Source organism: Pan paniscus, chromosome X, assembly GCF_029289425.2.
Source record: "Pan paniscus chromosome X, NHGRI_mPanPan1-v2.0_pri, whole genome shotgun sequence".
In the NCBI taxonomy this organism is placed as follows: domain Eukaryota; kingdom Metazoa; phylum Chordata; class Mammalia; order Primates; family Hominidae; genus Pan; species Pan paniscus.
The window spans coordinates 109,559,404-109,581,147 of record NC_073272.2 but is presented as its reverse complement, the minus strand read 5'-3'; the positions used below and the strand labels follow the sequence as shown (position 1 = coordinate 109,581,147).

Sequence of the window (21,744 nt, the reverse complement as noted above, 5' to 3'; positions counted from 1 at the left end):
TTTCATTCTGAAATTTTACTTATCTAAATGAAAGCAATTTTCTTTCCTTGAGACCCAAATTCTAACAGTGAGTACACAGATGACAAAGTGTCAAGACAAGGATAATGCTATACGCTACTACTAACAATTATTGAGTTCCTGGTATATGTTAGATTTCATGCTAAGAAATTTACATGGGTCATGTCATCTAACCATTTTTACTCAGGAGGGTCGTTACTATTAATAGCATTCTTTTACAAATGAGGAAATGGAAGCTAAGACTTTAATCTATGCTCAGGATCACAGAGCTAAGAATTAAGCAGAACCGCAACTATAACTCTAATTCCACTGTACTATTCAAGATCCCTTCAAAACATGTCTACCCGATAAATCAAATGCTGAATTGAACAGAACAGTGTTTAAATACATTATATTATGTTCATCCAAACAATGGAATACTATGTAGCCATCAGAAATCATGTTAAGAATACTTAATTAGATGGGTAAACAATCCCGTTATATTTTAAATATTACAAAGTATCATATGTAGAATGATCTTTATTTTGTTTCTAAAAATGGTGGCTCACGCCTGTAATCCCAGCACTTTGGGAGGCTGAGGCGGGTGGATCATGAGGTCAGGAGTTCAAGACCAGCCTGACCAATATGGTGAAACCCTGTCTCTACTAAAAATACAAAAATTAGCCGGGTGTGGTGGCAGTGCCTGTAATCTCAGCTACTCGGGAAGCTGAGGCAGGAGAATCGCTTGAACCTGGGTGGCAGAGGTTGCAGTGAGTCGAAATCTATACCTACAGAAAACTAAGAAGAAATTATACCAACATATTAACAGGAATTATCAGTTATTATTATTGTATTCTTTATTGCTTTCTATAATATTTTATTTCTTTTCCTTACAATTAGCATGGATTACTTTTATAATGAGAAAGAAACAGTTCTGCTTCTTCATTACCAACTGCACAGCTCCTATCTAACTTGCCCAAATCTTATCTATTATGCCGTACTGCTTTCCCCCAACCCCTGCCCTTTGGAATTGCTTTTGACAAATATATAGCACAGTAGATTCTTCACTTGGATAAAGTAAAAAGAGGCCCAAAATAATCAGTCCTCATTCCTCTGCTGAGTACTGCTTTCCATGTTTCCGCAGATGGGAAAAGTTATCTGAATCTTTAGCCTTTCTTTTACCCAATGGTGACATACATCTAAATACATGCTTAAAGCCTAGGAGAAGGAAAAAAAATAAAAGCAGTCCCTGCTCTAGGAACTTTCAAAGAGAACTTCTGGGAGACTTGGAGAAGATAAAACTGAGTATATGTAAAGGTAGGCAGCTTCTATTTTATGTCGAATGGGAACCTGTGAACAACCCGAAAGCATCTTCCCTCTTCTAAGAATTAAGGGAAGAATACACATAAACCGAAGGCAGAACCTGACAATAAGATGGCTCCTAGGAAAGCAGATACCTGAGCAGCATTCTGAATAAAAAAGTGAAACTGGTCTCCCTGAATTGCTCTTTACTTACTGTGGTTTCCTCTTTCCCCTTTAAATCTGCAACATTTATAAGCAGAGCCTTCTCTCCTTTGCCAATAACTGAGTCTTAATAAGGCTGCTCAGGTCAAAAACAACCTCTCAACTATCTTTTTCAGTGATGAGTCCAACGCTAAGCCAAAAAGCAGCCACCTCCGAGGTGAAGGTGCCAAAAGACTGTCCCTTTTTAACTGCATATGACCCCAAACTAAGTCTCAGTTTAGAATCCCTCAGGTTCCAGAGCAGCTGACCAGATGAGCACTGGGAAAGGGGGTACTGAGATGCTAAAATCATTCCAAGACATTTAAACTCAACAGGTTCAAACTGAGTCTATCTCATGACCTCAGAGCAGTCCTAGAGACCTGAGGTCTGAATTTCTCCCTGGGGAAAGTCATGCTATTTAAAAATCTGAGAGTATCATAAATGAAATCTAGAAAAAGAAAGGGCCATGGGGATACTGCACTGTCATAATATCATGTGGCCCAAAGGCCAACAGGATATCAGTTTTGCAATGCCAAGATCACGTGTCAGGCTGCCCCAGTTCCTCATGCCTACCCCCATGCTTCCCTCGTCTACCTTGGCTCACATGCAGCCTACAGACCTCTCTCCATCCAGCAATGCACCTCCTGCTCTCTGCAGCATAGATGAAATTTCATCTCATCCCCTTCAAAAGCTTCTTTAGACTGAGTCAGCAGATATGACCAAATAATCCTATTTGCATCACAGATCCATTCCTTTCCTGGCACACATGAAGATGAACAACTTTAGGGTTTCAGTGGGGAGCAGAGGGGTACTGTACACTTTCTGGAGCAGAGGGATGTGTGTCAGCGCTCTGCTATGCCCTTTTCTTACCCAAGGCGGGGTGAGGGAAGAGTTTCCTGCCATTTAAACCATACCACTCAGTGACTCACTCCATGAGTTCCCCCACCCTTGATACATATACATGGATAACCAAGCACATTAAGTGCTGGGTGTTCAGAATACAGCTAAACTGTCTGATTACAACCCAAAGCCTGGGAAACCTTAATCTCTGTTCCCTTTTCCTTCATGTATTCCTTCAAGATATCCCAACTCAGAGGTCGAGGCTACAGTGAGCCATGATCACGCCACTGCACTCCAGCCTGGGCAACAGAGTGAGACAGTTTCAAAAACAACAACAACAAACAAGAGAGCCCAACTCAGAGAAAGTCTCAAAAGGCTAGTTTCTCTAAGAGGCTCCCAGCCCATTGTGAAATTCTTAAGCCCAGGTCTCTGGCTGATAAGGAAGAATCTTAGGCTGGAGGCTGTATAAACAGTTGACTCAGACTGATGACTGCTCTTTTATTGAGTAAGTGTGCTGTGGTTAATAACTAAAAAGCTAGGATCTTCTAGTCCTGGGAAGAGCTCAGATCAACTACCAGAAGCATCACTAGTCACCATTTGTACTACAAGCAAAAAGAAATGACTGGTTAGCTTTTGTTTCTGATATGAACACTTCTGACAGCTGCAGAGGTTTCTCAAGCCTCTAGAGAAGTAGAAAAGCCCTACTCTGATCCTTATCTCAAAGAATGTGAATGTGAACTCTTGTGTATCTCCATCTGTAAAGATCGTAAGATGACATCACTAGGATGAATTGTAGCTTTCCAAGATCTCACCATCCCCATTATGGTATTCCTCTTAAATACTCAAATGTCTCCCACTGCCTTCTAGCTTATTAACAGAGTCACTGTCCTACCGTACATATGTAATTTCTTCCTCTCTCTCTCTGCCTATGCTAGATCTAATTCCTCTAAACTCAGGGTCAGCAAAATATGGTCTTTCTGTTTTGGCTTCTTTATTGGCATGATTTTATATATATACACACACACACACACACATATATACACACACACATATATATATACATATATACACATATATACATATATACACATATATACATATATACACATATATACATATATACATATATATACATATATATATACGTATATATATAAAATTTTTTCCAACTTAACTGCTTTTAAGTGTACAGTTCAGTGCCATTAAGTACATTCACACTGTTGTGTAACCATGACTGCCAGCTATCTCCAGAACTTTTTCATCTGGTCCTCCTGTTTATGTAAATAAAGTTTTATTTGAACACAACCACACTAATTTGTTTGCATTTTTCTGTGATGCTTTCATGCTCCAACAACAGTTAAATAGTTAAAACACAGAGATCATATGGCTTGCAAAGTCTAAAATATTTACTCTCTGGCCCTTTACAGGAAATGGTTGCCAATCTCTGCTCTAATCTAAAATAGACACTGGATTTCTACTTTAAAATAGCACTTGGCTAGCAATCACTAACATAGCCTCTCTCAATTTCCCACTCAAATACCTATCAAGATATAGAAAAAGATAAAATTCCCCAAACACTGAAAACTTAAACTGATGGCCAACTTATTACCAGGATCTGGGAGAAATCTCCATTAACAATAAGCCTAATACTGAAATGAGAAAAAACAATCTGGCCAATTCATGCAGCAGCCCACAGAAACCTAAAAGAAGATAGGAAACATTGAGTCCTTCCACAACTGTCAGCCTCATGGCTTAGAAGCCAAGAGTTCATCTAGAAACTGGCAAACCGGACATCCATTTGGACTACATGGTTACTACTTGCAGTGGAAATCAGCAATTCTCAAAACTGGTCTACATTCACATGGAGACTCTAATTCCCCAAAATCAAAAGGGCAGAAATGGCAGAATTGGTACTGGCACACTGTGTGCTAGGAGTGGGAGCCCTCACAAGTAACACTCAGGTAGTAACACATGTGGGAGGCTGTACTGTTTCACATAGTTTATCTGGTTCAGAGCATCTGAGAACATTGTAGTAGGGGTAGACGATTCCATATGGGTCCAGCAGAACCCACTAGATGAGTAGCTGACATACACTGTGAAACAGGTTAAAAGCTATGTGTATCAACCTGCCTGCCAACAATGGAGCTGAAAAGGGTTCTAACCAATATGAGAGAGAATCTGAGCTTGAGGATAGTCAAAGGCAATCTACATACCCTGTATTTGATGAAAGACAGATCCTTTTTTGAATATTCATAAACCATACAAAAAACCTGACCAGGCATGGTGGCTCATGCCTTTATTCGTAACACTGGGAAGCCAAGGTGGGAGTATCACTTGAGGCCAGGAGTTCAAGACTGGGCAACACCGCAAAACCATATATATATATATATATTTTTTTTTTTTTTTTTTAATTAGCCAAGCATGGTGGTGTTTTCCTGTAGTCCCAGCTATTTTGGAGTCAGAGGTGAGAGGAACACTTGAGCCCAGGAGTTTGAGGATTCCATGAGCTATGAACATGCCACTGCACTCCAGCCTGGGCAACAGAGCAAGACCCTGTTGCTTTACCAAAAAAAAAAAAAAAGTTCATATGAAAACCTCTGGCAGCACAAGGAAAATGCATATCACTCTGACAACTCAGAGGAAACAAAAATGTCTTAATTTTGTGTATAAACCAGAAGAAATATTTTAGAAAACTGTTTCCATCCTCAATAGAATGAAAGAAAACATGGACTCTATGAAACAGGTATAGAAAGCCACTAGAATAAAACATTGAGAAGGAAAGACAACCTAGGGTAAGTAGCTCAACAGAGCTAGAAAGAAATACAGAGAAATTAACATTGTAACAAAAATAAATAAATTTCACATTGGAGACAGCAGAGAGCAAAATCAATCAAATTAATAGTATGGAAGCCAAATCTGAGGCTCTCCCAAGCATGCAAAGGAAAAGGAAAATTTATCTTAGAAAGCTAACAAAGATTGATATTAGGAAATCTATAATATAATATACCAAATGGGGAGATCAAAGTAGAAAACACAAATGAACCTCTTAATAGATTCCTAGAAAACATCAGCTAAACTCAACAACTATTCTTTATTTTTGGAGACAGAATCTGACTTTGTCAACCAGGCTGAGTGCAGTGGCACAATCTCGGCTCACTGCAACCTCCACCTCCTGGGTTCAAGCGATTCTCCTCCCGCAGCCTCTCGAGTAGCTGGGATTACAGGCATGCACCACCATGTCTCTCTCTCTCTCTCTCTCTCTCTCTCTCCATATATATATACACACACTATATATATATTTTATATAGTATATAAAAATACTATATATATATATATACTATATATATAGTGTGTATATATATATATAGTATTTTTAGTAGAGATGGGATTTCACCATGTTGGCCAAGCTGGTCTCGAACTTCTGATGTCAAGTGATCCTTCTGCCTCAGCCTCCTGAAGTGCTGGGATTACAGGCGTGAGCCACCACACCTGGCCAACTATTCTTGATTTTTGTGAGGACTTGATAATTTAAGAATAAGGTAATTCCCTAATATTATAAAAAACATCTAACTTAAACCAACAGCCAACATCAGAGCCAACTAATATGAACCATTAGAAACATTTCTATTAAGTGAATCACTAGAAACATTTCCATTAAAATCAGAAGCAAGACAAGGACTCCTGCTAGTACTGCTATTATTTAACATTATCCCAAAAGATCTAGCCAATACAATCAGGTTTGAAAGCAAAACAGCAGTTTTGTTCTTTAAAAGGAAATAAAGTTATCATATGGGAGCTGGTGTGATTAATTTCAAAAATAATCCAAGAGAAGCAACTGAAAAACTATTAGAAATAAGAATTAAGCATAGACACACAAAATCAAAAATTTTCCTACCTACCAGTAATAACTAGTTTGAAAATATAATAAATATCATAAACTATCAACTATCCAGGGATGATCTTGATGAGAAATATATGAGATACACACACATGCATGTGAGCAACTAAGGAACATAAAAGAAAATTAATAAATTAACATATCATGTCTTTTCCTGGATGACAGACTCTGTGTTGTGATGATGTCAATGAAATTTTAGGTTTAAAGTAGTTCCAATCAAAATCCTGGTAGGATTTTGAGGAGAACCTGACAAAAACATTCTAAGTTCATTTGGACGAAAAAATGGTTGAGACTAGCTAAGAAAAAAGTGTGGGTAATGCGCTAGGCTGCAGAGAAAGCAAAAGAAATCTGGTTTACCAGCTGTTGCATATATAAGGCTATGAAACTGATGGAAAACCCAAGAGAGAGATCAATGAATAATACAAGCTGAAAAAATCCTAGCATATAGAAGAATTTATGTATGATAAAAGTATAATAGCAATAATCATAGGAAAATAGTTATTTGATGAATGGTGCTCAAATAAATGACTCTCTAGGGGAAAATATAAGCTATACTCTACTTCATACTAGTCACAAAATGAATTTTTGATGGACTGACAAGTTAAATATTTTTAAAACTATTTTAAAACTGGATTGTTTTAAATCCCATTCTAACCTTAGAATGGGAAATGTCTTTTCAAGTGTAAAAGCAATGGAAGAAATTACCATGATCTGAAGGGGGTTTAGAAATCAATCAATTTGACCAATAAAAATGTAAACCAAATCTATTATCAAAAGCATCATTAAAAAGTTAGAAGACAATCTGGGGAAAACATTTACTGCAAAAGTGATAAAAGATTAACACTCTTTATATATGTAAAACTCATACAAATCAACAAGGGAAACACCTGTACATCAAAATTCAGCAGAGACCATGAGCTGACAATCTACAGAATAAAATATGTAAATAGCTAATAGATATAAGTAACCACCATATTATGTATATGTTCCAAATTACCCATAATGATATTTGAAAGAAAAAAAACTGACACAAAAGGCAAGGCAAAAAGAAAAGAGAAGCCACCAGTGAGATGTGAGATGTGTTGGGGGAACTGGGGGGTGAGGGGGAGGTCTGGTTACACTGCAACACAGTCCTTTATCCTATCCCTGAGGTTTTCAAAAGGAAATCTTATTTGTTAATAACTGGTGAGGCAGGCTAGTTCATATTTTGGGACTGGGTAGGTTCCCTAAGGTGAATGAGACATGTAACGTTTTTCCAAGTTAGTAGCAGGATAGTAAGTGCAAAACCATCCCTAAGGATATGTTGGTTTTATTCAAACCGAAGTGAGGAAAAGAATTCTGTGGCTTGGATGTCAACGGCACTGGTAGATAGCTCTTCAGGAAAGTACCATTCACATCAGCCAAATGAGTCAAAAGAAAATGGCTCAGATTCAAAGAGATATAGAACAGCACTGCATGTACAGACACAATACAACAAACAACTCTGACGCTGCTATGTAAGCATTCACAGAGAAGAGGAGCCAAGAACAGGAAGGATAAGAGGCCTTCAGAGGCAGAAGGCTGCCAGGCTGGAATTCTAGGAGTTGGAGATACTAGAGATCAAAAGAACACGATGCCCAAGGTTGCTGTGGTAGTGGGCCAGGTAGAATTTTGGCCCTTCTAATTTTGGCTCCACACCCTGGATGCATGCTTTCCACTGAGGCAGCCCTTCCAGCAGCAGGCTATAGCAGCAAGACTTAGCAAGTCACATGTCAACTGAGGTACATATAAATGAAGCATTCCAGGACCCAGACATAACACTGTGGTACTATCATTCCCTCTTGTCAAGTGTACCATGGGAACCATGTGGAGAATCCTGTCCCTTCTCCACCCCAATGGGAGTTGCCAGCCTTTGCCAAGCACAGGACATGCAGCCTGCTGCACACGTCATACCCCTTTCCTATAGTGGCTGGGCATGCCTCCAGGAAGAACATGCTGGCCCCTGGTTAGCTGGGAAGCTGGTAAACTCATGTGTGGCTGGCACAGCAAAGGGCCCATAGAGAAAGCAAGAGAGATAGGTATATGATGCTAGTCAACAAACCCAAAGAACACACGGGCATAAAGATCACAACAGAGCTCATCCATGTATACTGAGACATAGGGAATTTTAAATAAGATGCTTTCATACTTTTAACAATTTAAACAACAATGGGATAGTAGAAAATATTCACTTCAGCAACACAAGGGCATGATTAGCAGCATGGGCTCTGGAGTGAGAGAAACTTTGGATCAAATCCTGCATGTACCACATGCAAGCCACATCCAGTCACGTAAACTTTCTGAGCCTCAGTTCTCTTGACCAGACTATTATTAATAGTACCAGTACTACTATTAGTACTTCCCACACAGTTTTGTTAGAAGGATTAAATAAAATAATCAATGTTAAGTGTTTCCCACCATGCCTAGGCACACAGTAAACCTGATTATGTTATGATCACTGGCAAGAGAAGAAAGAATAGGAATCCTGACTCTGCCACGAAGTAATCTTAGCCAAGTTATGTAATATTTCTTGGTCCCCTACTGCTCTATTTATAGTATGGATAATGTATTCGCTATCCCCCAATACTATTTTAAAGATTAGATGAGAAAATTTAAAGCAAAGAACTTTTAAACAGTAAAGAACAATACTAATGTAAAGTGAAAGTATTTTAAGGGCTCTCTACTTTTTAAAATACTGATTTTTAACTCAACATGGTATTTCCACACAATGGAATAATATGCACCCATTAAAGATGGTGTGTATCAGCCACCGTGTTGGCTCATTCCTGTAATCTCAGCACTTTAGGAGGCCGAGGCAGGAGCATCACTTGAGGCCAGAAGTTTCAGACCAGTGTGAACAACATAATGAGACTCTGTCTCTACAAAAAAAAAAAAAAAAAAAAAAATTATTAGCTAGGCATAGTGGTGCACACCTGTGGTCCCAGCTACTTGAGAGGCTGATGTGGAAGGATCACTTAAGTCAAGCAGGCCAAGGCTGCAGTGAGCCGTGAATGCACCACTGCACTCCAGCCTGGGCAACAGAGCAAAACGTGGTCTCGAAAACAGAAAAAAATGTTGTGTATTATAAAAAGTTGGATAACTCTCCAGGGAATTATGCTAGGTGATTTTTAAAAAGTCAACCTCAAAGGTAATATAAGGTATAACTATATTTACACAAGATTCCTAAAATAGCAAAATTATAGATATGAAGAATAGATTCATGGTTGCCAGGGATCAGGGATGGGGTTTAGATATGTAGATGGTGGGTATGGCTATAAAAGAATGACAGAAGAGATCTGCATGGTGACGGGACTGTTCTGCTTTATCAGACCGTATCAATGAAAATATCCTGGCAGTGATACTGTACTATAGTTTTGCCAGAGGTTACCAGTGGAGGAAATTAGGTAAAAGGTACATGGGATTTCTTTGTGTTTTTTCCTATATTATTTTTTCTACATTATTATACTTAATAGACAACAGGTCTTCAATAAGTTAATGGGAAATACATATTATTACAAAAAACTATGCATGGATTTCAAATTTTTAGCACCAAAATAAACTCGTGCTAACTTATTCTAACATGTCTGAACAGGATCTAGTTTGAGGCACTAAGAAGGATAAGACACCAGTTTGAAAAGAGCCCCTACCAGAACAACAATAATTCTGCTAAAATTGAAGCAAGAACAAACATCAAATTTATAGTGAAGCTTGGGTGGAAGGATGGTGAAATCATTTATGCTTTATAAAAAGTTTACAGAGACAATGCCCAGAAGAAATCAGCAGTTTACAGGATAACTCATTTTTTTTAATTATTATTATACTTTAAGTTTTAGGGTACATGTGCACAATGTGTAGGTTAGTTACATATGTATGCATGTGCCATGCTGGTGTGCTGCAACCATTAACTCGTCATTTAGCATTAGGTATATCTCCTAATGCTATCCCTCCCCCCTCCCCCTACCCCACAGCAGTCCCCAGAGTGTCATCATTTTAAGAAAGGGTGAGATGTTGATGATGAAGCCTGCAGTGGCAGACTACCTACATCAATTCGTATCTTGTTCATTTCTTAATTGAAGAAGACCAATGATTAATAGCAGAAACGATAGCCAACACCACAGACATCTCAATTGGCTCAGCTTACACAATTCTGACTGAAAAATTAAAGATGAGCAAACTTTCCCCATCATGGGTTTCAAAATTGCACCCAGATCAGCTGAAGATGAGGACAGAGCTTTCAATGGAAATTTTAAACAGGTGGGATAAAGATCCTGAAGCATGTCTTCAAAGAATTATAACAGGAGATGGAACACGATCCTGAAGACAAAGCACAATCATAGCAATGTCTACCAAGCAATGAAAGTGGTCCGGTCAAAGCAAAAGTGGACTGGTCAAGAGCAAAGGTCATGGCAGCAGGTTTTGGGGATGCTCAACACATTTTGCTTGTTGATTTTTTCGAGAGTCAAAGGACAATAACACCTACTTATTATGACAGTGTTTTGATAAAGTCAGCCAAAGCTTTAGTGAAACACTGCCCAGGAAAGCTTCACCAGGGAATACTTCTTGACCAGGAAAATGCTCCTGCTCATTCCTCTCATCAAACAAGGGCAATTCTCTGAGAGTTTCGACGGGAAATCATTAGGCAATCATCTCAAAGTCCTGACATGGCTCTTTCTGACTTCTTTTTGTTTCTTAAACTTAAAAAAATATATATCTTAAAGGCCCTCATTTATCTTTAGTTAATAATGTAAAAAAGAATGCATTGACAGTTACATTCCCAGTACCCTCAGTTCTTTAGGGATGAATTAAATTGCATTCTTTAGGGATGAATTAAATTGACGTTCACGGAGCTTCTGTTGAGAAATGAAGTTTATAATTTTTATCTTTATCTTTAATTCCATTTTCTGTGAACTTTTTGAAATCTTCTCATATTATATACTTATCTCAAAGTATAAAGTTTAATTTAATTTTATTTTTTGAGACAAAGTTTCACTATTGTTGCCTAGGTTGGGAGTGCAATGGCACAATCTCGGCTCACTGCAACCTCCGCCTCCTGGGTTCAAGCAATTCTCCTGCCTCAGCCTCCTGAGTAGCTGGAATTACAGGTGCCCATCACCATGCCCAGCTAATTTTTTGTATTTTTAGTAGAGATGGGGTTTCACCATGTTGGCCAGGCTGGTCTGGAACTCCTGACCTCAGGTGATCCACCTGCCTCAGCCTCCCAAAGTGCTGGGATTAAGGTGTGAGCCACTGCGCCCAACCTAAAGTTTAATTTTAAAATGTGATGATCCGAAGGATCACACTAGCTCCACAGCAATGGATCCTAACCAGATTGAAATGTCTGAAAGGACATACACAGAATTCAGAATCTGGATGGCAAGAAGCTCAATGAGACTCCAGAGAAAGTTGAAACTCAATCGAAGAAAGCCAGTAAAATGATCCAAGAGTTAAAAGACAACATAGACATTTTAAGAAAGAGCCAAACAGAACTGGTGGAATTGAAAAACTTCACTACACAAGTTTTCAAATACAACTGGAAGCATTAACAACAGACTAGACCAAGCTGAGGAAAGAAATTCAGACCTCAAAGAATGGTCCTATAAATTAACCCAGTCAGACAAGAATAAAGAAAAAAGAATTTTTAAAAATGAGCAAAAGTTTCAAGATATATGGGATTATGTAATAAGACCAAACCTAAGACTCACTGGCATTCCTGAGAGAGAAGGAAACACAGTGGGCAACTTGGAAAACATATTTGAGGATACAGTTCATGAAAATTTCTCCAATCTTGTTAGAGAAGACAACATGCAAATTACAGAAATTCAGAGAACTCCTGCAAGATACTATACAAGATGACCATCCACAAGACACATAGTCATCAGACTTTCCAAGGACAATGAAAAAGAAAAAATCTTAAAGGCAGCTAGACAAAAGGATCACTTACAAAGGGAATCCCGTCAGGCTAACAGCAGACTTCTCAGCAGAATCCTTTCAAGCCAGAAGAGACTGGGGGCCTATTTTCAGCATCCTTAGAAAAAAGAAATTCCAAACAAGAATTTCATATCCCACCAAACTAAGCTTCATAAGAGAAGGAGAAATAAAATCTTTTCTAGACAAGCAAATGCTAAGGGAACTCGTTACCACTAAACCAGCCTTACAAGAGCTCCTTAAGGGAGTTCTAAACATGGGAACAAAAGAATAATACCTGCTACCACAAAATCACATTTAAGTACATAGCCCATAGACTCCAAAACGCAACTACACAATCGAGACTACAAAGTAACCAATTAACAACATCATGAAAGGAACAAAACCTCATATATCAATATTAATGTTGAATGTAAACAGTCTAAATGTCCACTGAAAGGGCACAGAGTGGCAAGATGGATAAAAACAACCAAGACCTAACTGCCTGCTGTCTTCAAGAGAAGCATCTCACATGTGATGACACCCACAGGCTCAAAGTAATGGGATAGAGAGAAATCTATCATGCAAATGAAAAACAAAAAAGAACAGGGGTCGATAATTCTTATACCAGATAAAAAGACTACAAACCAAAAACAGTAAAAAAGGACAAATAAGAGTATTACATAATGGTAAAGGCTTCAACTCAACAAGGAGACTTAACTATCCTGAATATATATGCACCCAACATTGGAGCACCCAAATTCATAAAACACATACTTTGAAACCTACAAAAAGACTTAGATAGCCACACAATAATAATGGGGATTTCAATACTCCACTATGGTGTTAGACAGATCATCAAGTCAGAAAATGAACAAAGAAATTCTGGACTTAAATTTGACAGTTGACCAATTGGACCTAATAGACATCTACAGAACACTCCACCCAACAATCACAGAATAAACACTCTTCTCATCTGCACACAGAACATACTCTAAGATCAAACATATGTTTGGCCATAAAGTTAAGTCTCAATAAATTCAAAAAGCTAGAAATCATTCCAAGCATACTCTTGTTCCACAGTGGAATAAAAATAGAAATCAATACCAAGAAGACCCAATTACATGGAAATTAAACAACTTGTTCCTGAACGATTTTGGGATAAACCATACAATTAAGGCAGAAATCAAAAAATTCCTCGACATTAATGAAAACATAGAAACAACATATGAAAATCTATAGGATGCAGCAAAAACAGTATCAAGAGGAAAATTTATAGTGCTAAATGCCTACATCAAGAAGTTAGAAAGAACTCAAATTAACAAGCTGAAGTTGTGTCTAGAGGAACTAGAAAACAAGAACCAACTCCAAAGCAAGAAGAAAAGATATAACTAAAACCAGAGCAGAAATGAATGAAACTGAAACCCAAAAAAATCCATACCGAGGATCAATAAAAAAAGGTTGGTTATTTGAAAGGATAAACAAGATCTATAAATTGATAGCTAGATCAACAAAGAAAAAAGAGAGAAGACCCAAATAACCACAATCAGAGATGACAAATGTGACATTACAACTGATCCCAAAGAAATATGAAAGAACCTCAGAGACTACTATGAACACTTCTATGCCCACAAATTAGAAAATCTAGAGAAAATGGATGGATTCCTGGAAACACACAACCTCCCAAGAATGAATCAGGAAGAAACTAAAACCTTGAGCAAATAACAAGTTCTGAAATTGAATCAGTAATTGTAAAAAAAGAAAACCTACCAACCAAAAAAAGCCATGGACCAGATAGATTCAGAGCTAAATTCTATCAGATGGATAAAAAAGAAAGAGCTGGCACCAATCTTACTATTACAAAAAAAAAAAAAAAAATCAAGGAGGAGAGACTCCTCCCTAAATCATGCTACAAAGCCAGCATCACCTTGATAACAAAATCTGTCAAAGACACAATGAAAAAAGAAAACTACAGGCCAATATCCCTGATGAACATAGAAGCAAAAATCCTCAACAAAATGCTAGCAAACTGAATCCAGCAGCACATCAAATAGTTAATTCACCAAAATCAAGTAGGCTTCATTTCTGGGATGCAAAGTTGGTTCAACATATGCAAATTAATAAATGTGATTCGACACATAAACAGAATTTAAAACAAGGACCATATGATCATCTCAATAGTCAAATAAAAAGGTTTTTTATATAATCCAACTTCCCTTCATGATAAAAACCTTCAACAAGCTAAACATTGAAAGAATATACCTCAAAATAATAAGAGTAATCTAAGATAACCCCACAGCCAACATCATACTGAATGAGCAAAAGCTGGAAGCATTCCCCTTGAGAACTGGAACAAGACAAGGATGCCCGCTCTCACCATTCCTATTCAACACAGTACTGGAAGGCTTAGCCAGAGAAATCAGGCAAGAGGAATAAATAAAAGGCATCCAAATAGGAAAAGAAGAATTCAAACTATCTTCTCTTCACTGACGATATAATTCTATACCTAGAAAACCCTAAAGACTCCAACAAAAGGCTCCTAGAACTGATAAACAACTTCAGTGAAGTTTCAGGATACAAAATCATATAAAAAAATCAGTAGCATTTCTATACACCAATAACATTCAAGCTGAGAATCAAATCAAGAATGTAATCCCATTTTACAATAGCTACAAAAACATAAAATGCCTAGGAATACATCCAGCCAAGGAGATGAAAGATCTTTACTAGGAGAACTACAAAACCCTGCTAAAAGAAATCATAGCTAACACAAACAAATGGAAAAGTATTAGATTCTCATGGATTAGAATAATCAACATCGTTCAAATGGCCATACTACCCAAAGCAATCTACAGATTCAATGCTACTCCTATCAAACTACCAAAGTCATTCTTCACAGAATTAGAAAAAACTATTCTAAAATCCATAGATAACCAAAAAACAGCCCAAATAGCCAAAGCAATCCTGAGTAAAAAGAACAAACCCAGAGGCACCGCATTACCTGACTTCAAACTATACTACAAGGCTACAGTAACCAAAACAGCATGGTAGTGGTACAAAAACAGATACAAAGACTAAAGGAATAGGATAGAGAACACAGATATAAAGCCATACACCTACAACTATGTGATGTTCAGCAAAGTCAACAGAAGTAAACAATGGGGAAAGAACTCCCTATTAAATAAATGGTGCTGAGAAAACTGGCTATACATGTGCACAAGAATGAAACTGCACTCCTTCCTATCATGATATACAAAAATTAACTCAAGATGACTTAAACATTTAAATGTAAGCTCTCAAACTATAAAAATCCTAGAAGAAAACCCAGAAAATACCTTCTTGACATTGGCCATGGCAAGGAATTTATAGCTAAGTCCTCAAAAGCAACTAAAACAAAAACAAAAATTGACAAGTGGGACCTAATTAAACTAAAGAGCTTCTGCACAGCAAAAGAAACTTATCAGCAGAGTAAACAGACAACATACAGAATGGGAAAAAATATTCACAAACTACGCATCTGACAAAGATCTAATAACCCAAATCTATAAGAAACTTAAACAAATCAACAAGCAAAAAACAAATAACCTGACTAAAAAGTGGGCAAAGGACGTGAACAGACACTTCTCAAAAGAAGGCATACAAGCAGCCAACAAGCACATGAAAAAATCTCTTATCACTAATAGAGAAATGCCAATCAAACCACAATGAGGTCAAGCGTGGTGGCTCACTCCTGTAATCCCCCCACTTTGGGAGGCTGAGGTGGGCAGTTCACCTGAGGTCAGGAGTTCAAGACCAGCCTGGCCAACATGGTAAAACCCCATCTCTACTAAAAATACAAAAATGAGCCAGGCATGGGGACATGTGCCTGTAGTCCCAGCTACTTGGGAGGCTGACGCAGGAGAATCACTTGGACCCGGGAGGATGAGTTTACAGTGAGCCGAGATCAGGCCACTGTACTCCAGCCTGGGCAACAAAGCAAGATTCTGTCTCAAAGAACAACAACAACAACAAAAAAATGACATATCATCTCACACCAATCAGAACGGATATTATTAAAAATTTGAAAAATAACAGATGCTGGTGAGGCTGTAGAGAAAAAGGAATGCATATATACTGTTGATGGGAATGTAAATTAGTTCATATCCACTGTGGAAAGCAGGTTGGAGAGTTCTCAAAGAATTAAAAGCAGAACTACCACTCAACCCAGCAATCCCATTACTGGGTATATACTCAAAGGAAAATAAATCATTCTACCAAAAAGATACAAGTACCCGTATATTCATCGCAGCACTATTCACAATAGTAAAGACAAGGAATCAATCTAGATGCCCATCAATGGTGGACTGGATAAAGAAAATATAGTACATGTATACCATGGAACAGTATGCAGCCATAAAAAGAATGAAGTCATGCCCTTTGCAGCAGCATGGATGCAGCTGGAGGCCATTATCCTAAGCTAACGAACACAGAAACAGAAAATCAAATACCACATGTTCTCACTTGTGAGTAGAAGCTAAACATTAGATACACATAGACATAAAGATAGTTAAAACAAGCCAGGCATAGTAGCTCATGCCTGTAATCCCAGCTCTTTGGGACGCTGAAGTGGAAGAATTTCTTGAGCCCAGGAGTTTGAGACCAGCCTGGGCAACATAGAAAGACCCCATCTCTACAAAAACTAAAATAATTACCTAGCTAGGTGTCACAGCTAGTGCCTGTAGTCCCAGCTACTTGGGAGGCTGAGGCAGGAGGATCACTTGAGCCCAAGAGGTCGAGGCTATAGTGAGCCACGTTCTCACCACTGCACTCCAGCCTGGGCACCAGAGTGAGAACCTGTCAAAAAATAAAAATAAAATAAAAACAACAAACAATGGGGACTACGAGAGAGGGGAGGGAAGGAGGATGACAAGGGCTGAAAAACTACCTATTGAGTACTATGCTCATCACTACCTGAGTGACAGGTTCAATCATGTCCCAAACCTCAGCATCGTGCAACATACCCTTGTAACAAACCTGCACATGTAACCCTTGGATCTAGAAGAAAAATTGGAAAAAAAAAAAAAGACAAAAAATAAATAAAGGAATAAATACTTGTCCTTGTGCTTGAGAGAGTAAGAAAAAAACAGAAGAGGGAATTAATGAAGATAAAAGCTGAAAATTAAGTAGAAAAAATAAATAAGGTAGAAAGAATAAATAAATTGAAAACATGGTTCTATGTAGCAACCAAAAACAGATAAGTGCTTACTAACCTGATTAATATACAGAGGAGAGAACACAAAAACAGACAAGATCAAGTCCAAGAAAAAATACATGACTACAGATAAGGAGATATTTTTAAATTATAAAATAAGAGGATACTACATGCTCAACTAAATATTTGGCAACAAATTTGAAAACTTAGAAGAAATGGATAATTTCCCAGCAAAACACAAACGACCAAAATTGACCCAAAAAGATTTGAATAGATTACCACAGAACACATCAGAAAGGTGATTAAGGGTTTACCCATTGAAAAATGGCACCAAGACCAGATGGCTTCACAGATTATCTTACCTTTAAAAGATACATAATTTCTTTTTTTTTTTTTTTTTTTTTGAGATGGAGTCTCTGTCGCCCAGGCTGGTGTGCAGTGGTGCGATCTCATCTCACTGTAACCTCCGCCTCCCAAGTTCAAGTGATTCTCCTCCCTCAGCCTCTCGAGTAGCTGGGATTACAGGCACCTGCCACCACGCCCAGCTAATTTTTGCATTTTTAGTAGAGAAGGGGTTTCACCATGTTGGTAAGGCTGGTCTTGAACTCCTGACCTCAGGTGGTCTGACCACCTCAGCCTCCCAAAGTGCTGGGATTACAGGCACCCACCACCACGCCCAGCCAGGATACATAATTTCTAACGGTAGTTAAAGTATTCCAGGCAAGAGAAAAAGAAGGAACATTCTGCAGTATATTTTACATAGCCAACATAACTTTAATCCTTAAACTTGTTTTTTTTAAAAGATGGAGTCTTGCTCTGTAGCCCAAGCTGGAGTTCAGCAGCACAATCATAGTTCACTGTAGCCTCGAACTCCTGGGCTCAAGTGATCCTCCTGCCTCAACCTCTCAAGTAGCTGGGACTACAGGCACACAACACCATGCCCTGCTAATTTTAATTTTAATTTTTTTTTTTTTTTTTTGTAGAGACAAAGTCCTGGTATGTTGTCCAGGCTGGTCCCGAATTCCTGGCCTCAAGCAATCCTTCTACCTCAGCCTCCCAAAGTGTTGGGATTATACGCATGAGCCACCACACCTGGCCTCAATCCTTAAACTTGAAGAAAAAAACACTAAGAAAAACATGACTCTAATCTAGGGAATATTGAAGCAAGATTCTAAATAAAATATTGACAAATAGAACCCAGCAATGTATCAAAATAATAATATACTATGATCAGCGGGTGTATTTCAATAATGTAAGAGTAGTTCAAAACCAGAAAATCTATCAATGTAATTTATTGTATCAAAAATTTTAATGAAAAAAATCCCATATGATCAATAGATGTAGAAAAAGCATTAGATAAAATACAGCTACCATTCCTTCTTTTAAAAAATCTTGGCTGGGCACAGTGGCTCACACCTGTAATCCCAGCTCTTTGGGAGGCCGAGGCAGGAGAATTGCTTCAAGTCAGGAGATCAAGACCATCCTAGCAACAAAGTGAGACACTGTCTAAATAAATAAATAAATATTTAAAAATCTCTACATAAATGTAAAAACTACTTAAGTATAATAGACTATTAACAAACACAACAGCAAATATGGAGGAGTACAGAAAATATTTCCATTTAAAATCAGTTTTAGGCAAGAGTAGCCCGTCAGCACAATTTTTAACTCTGAATTTCTAGCAAATGCAACAAGAAAATGAAATAACTGGTATGACTAAGGAAAAGAAGAGATAAAACTAAAATAAAATTTACAAGAACAAGAGAATTCGGTAAGATAGCCAGATATAAGATATTTTTAAAAATCAACAATCTTTTCCTATTCTAGCAAAAAGCACTTAGGAATAGAAAAGGGAAAAATATTCCACTCATTACGGCGTGGTTGGGGGAGAGGGGGAATGCTAGTAATTCTTTTTCTATTCTTTTTATAATTCTTCTTTTTGGTGGGGGGTTAGAGACGAGGTTTCATCATGTTGTCCATGATGGTCTCAAACTCCTGAGCTCAAGCAGTATGCCCACCTTAGCATCCCAAAGTGCTAGGATTACAGGCGTGAGTCACTGCACCTGGCAGAAAAGCTGTTAATTCTTGAGGAATAAATGCATCAAGAAAGGCATAGAGCAGATATGAAGAAAAAGATAAATCTAACTGAAACAATAAGACGTGAACAGATGGAAAGAAATACCATTTCTTAGATAAAAGGAGCCATATAATTTAAAAGCTGAAATATATACTTAAGGCAATTCTAATTAGAATTCCACTAGTATTTGAGAGAGGTAGGTGAATATAAGTGATCTTAAAATTTGTGTGTACGAACAAGTGACAACAAATAGCCAAGAATTTTTTTTATGTTTTTTTTGAGACAGAGTCTCACTCTGTTCCCCAGGCTGCAGTGCAGTGGCACAGTCCTGGCTCACTGCAACATCCGCCTCCTGGGTTCAAGTGATTCTCCTGCCTCAGCTTCCTGAGTAGCTGGGATTACAGGCATGTGCCACCATGCCTGGCTAATTTTTGTATTTTTAGTAGAGATGCGGTTTCACTATGTTAGCCAGGCTAGTCTCGAACTCCTGACCTCAAGTGATCCACCCGCCTCAGCCTCCCAAAGTGCTGGGATTACAGGCGTGAGCCACCGTGCCCGGCCCCAGAAAAATATTTTTTAAAGCCTAATGTAATCAAATATATGAGATTTGGGTACACAAATAGACAAAAAGAAGAAACAGAATACAGAATCCATAAGTAGATCCTAGCATATAAAACATTTAATAGCTGCAAAGAGATCACAGGGTAAAATAGGGATCATTTAATATATTATTCCAATACAACTGGCTACCTATCTTCAAGAAAACTATCTTAACCAAGACTTGAAATTCAGACGCTATATAAGAAAAGAGTCATATTTGGATATAAAAATGCAAACAATTATATGGAAATATATTCCATCAACAAAGTCAGTATAGGCTGGGCGCAGTGGCTCACGCCTGTAATCCCAGCACTTTGGGAGGCCGAGGCGGGCAGATGACTTGAGGTCAGTAGTTCGAGACCAGCCTGGCCAACATGGTGAAACCCCATCTCTACTAAAAAAATAATTAAAAAAAAAAAAAAAAAGTCAATATAAACATATTTGGGAAAGATATCTGTAACAATGATGATAGACAAAGGGCTAAAATCTAAAATATACAAAGAGGTCTTAGAAATTAGAAAAATATAAACAACCCATAGGAAAATGTGCAGATAATATGAATAGACAACTCGAGGAACAAATTTAATTGGACAAAAAATTGAGATAATACTGAAACTCACTAGTAGCCAAGAAACTGCATCCATTAGGTTGTCAAAATTACAAAAGAACCATTAACACCTATTGCTGATAGGGATAAGAAGAAAATAATAATCTCACATATTACATACAAAAGCAAAAAGTGTAGCATAACAGCCTGTTTTTATAAATCAATATGGTGATATCTATTAACATAAATATATATTTAAACATTCCCATATACCTATATACCTCTACCTACATCTATATCTAAACTGAAAGCAACAGTATATAAGGGTGTATACAAAATCATGTTGATTTAAGCATTGAATGTAGTGGCAGAAATGTGCAAAGAAAGTAAATGTTCATTAATAGGGGAATGGCTGAATAACTTATTGTGCATTCATGGAATATTTTACAACATTATAAAAGAATAAGAGCTACATCAATAGACTGTGATAGATTTCTATGAGATATTGTAGAATGAAAAAGATATATTAAAGTATATATAATATTCTATTTCTGTAAAACAATGAACAACAACAAAACATTCCAAAACTTGTGTGTGTATGTGTGTATGCATGTGTATATCTATGCACATGGAGTAAAATGTGAAAAGATACATACTGTTTTGGTAATACAAAGGGATAGTGTGGAAAGGTAGAACTAGGAGCTGAAGAAAAAAAGGGAAAAGAAAGAACCACTACAAAAAAAAATCCAGCAATCATATTTATGATTTACACACCTATATGAATGTATCAATAAACCAAGTTAAATTTAGAAAAGATACAGTAAACACCTCAATATACAATATGATCTCTGCTTCTTAAGAAAAGAAAGGTAATAAGCAAAATTATCTCTTGGTGCTTGGATTTGGGATGGATGATGTTTCTTCCTTATGTGTCCCTGTGTTTTCCATAATGAGAATTGTTACTTTCATAATGAAATAGAACCAATAAATGTTACTTTTAAAACATTACACTGAATAATTGAGCTCATTTTGGAAAATCAAGGAAGGAAAACAGGGTTAAATACCCCTTTCCCTTAGGAGCTGTTCAAGTAAGAAATACATGAAATCAGGATCCATTATCCCTCAAGCAGCTGAAAGTTACTCACCTAAGGCAAGAGACTAAGTGGCTA

The 21,744-nt window shown here is 37.5% G+C and overlaps 1 protein-coding gene across 11 annotated transcripts in view; it reads right to left on the bottom strand.

The window, feature by feature from the left end:
- The window catches only part of TMEM164 (transmembrane protein 164), a 193,319-nt gene that overhangs the window by 106,342 nt on the left and 65,233 nt on the right, over positions 1-21,744 (bottom strand). Inside the window, exon 1 of one of the 11 annotated variants that reach the window (XM_055106139.2) lies at positions 17,714-19,951. The exons of the other annotated variants lie outside the window; for them this stretch is intronic. The gene's annotated coding sequence lies outside the window, so the exon portion shown is untranslated. Of the gene's footprint in view, positions 1-17,713; positions 19,952-21,744 lie in introns of those variants that run through there. 11 annotated transcript variants of the gene reach the window in all.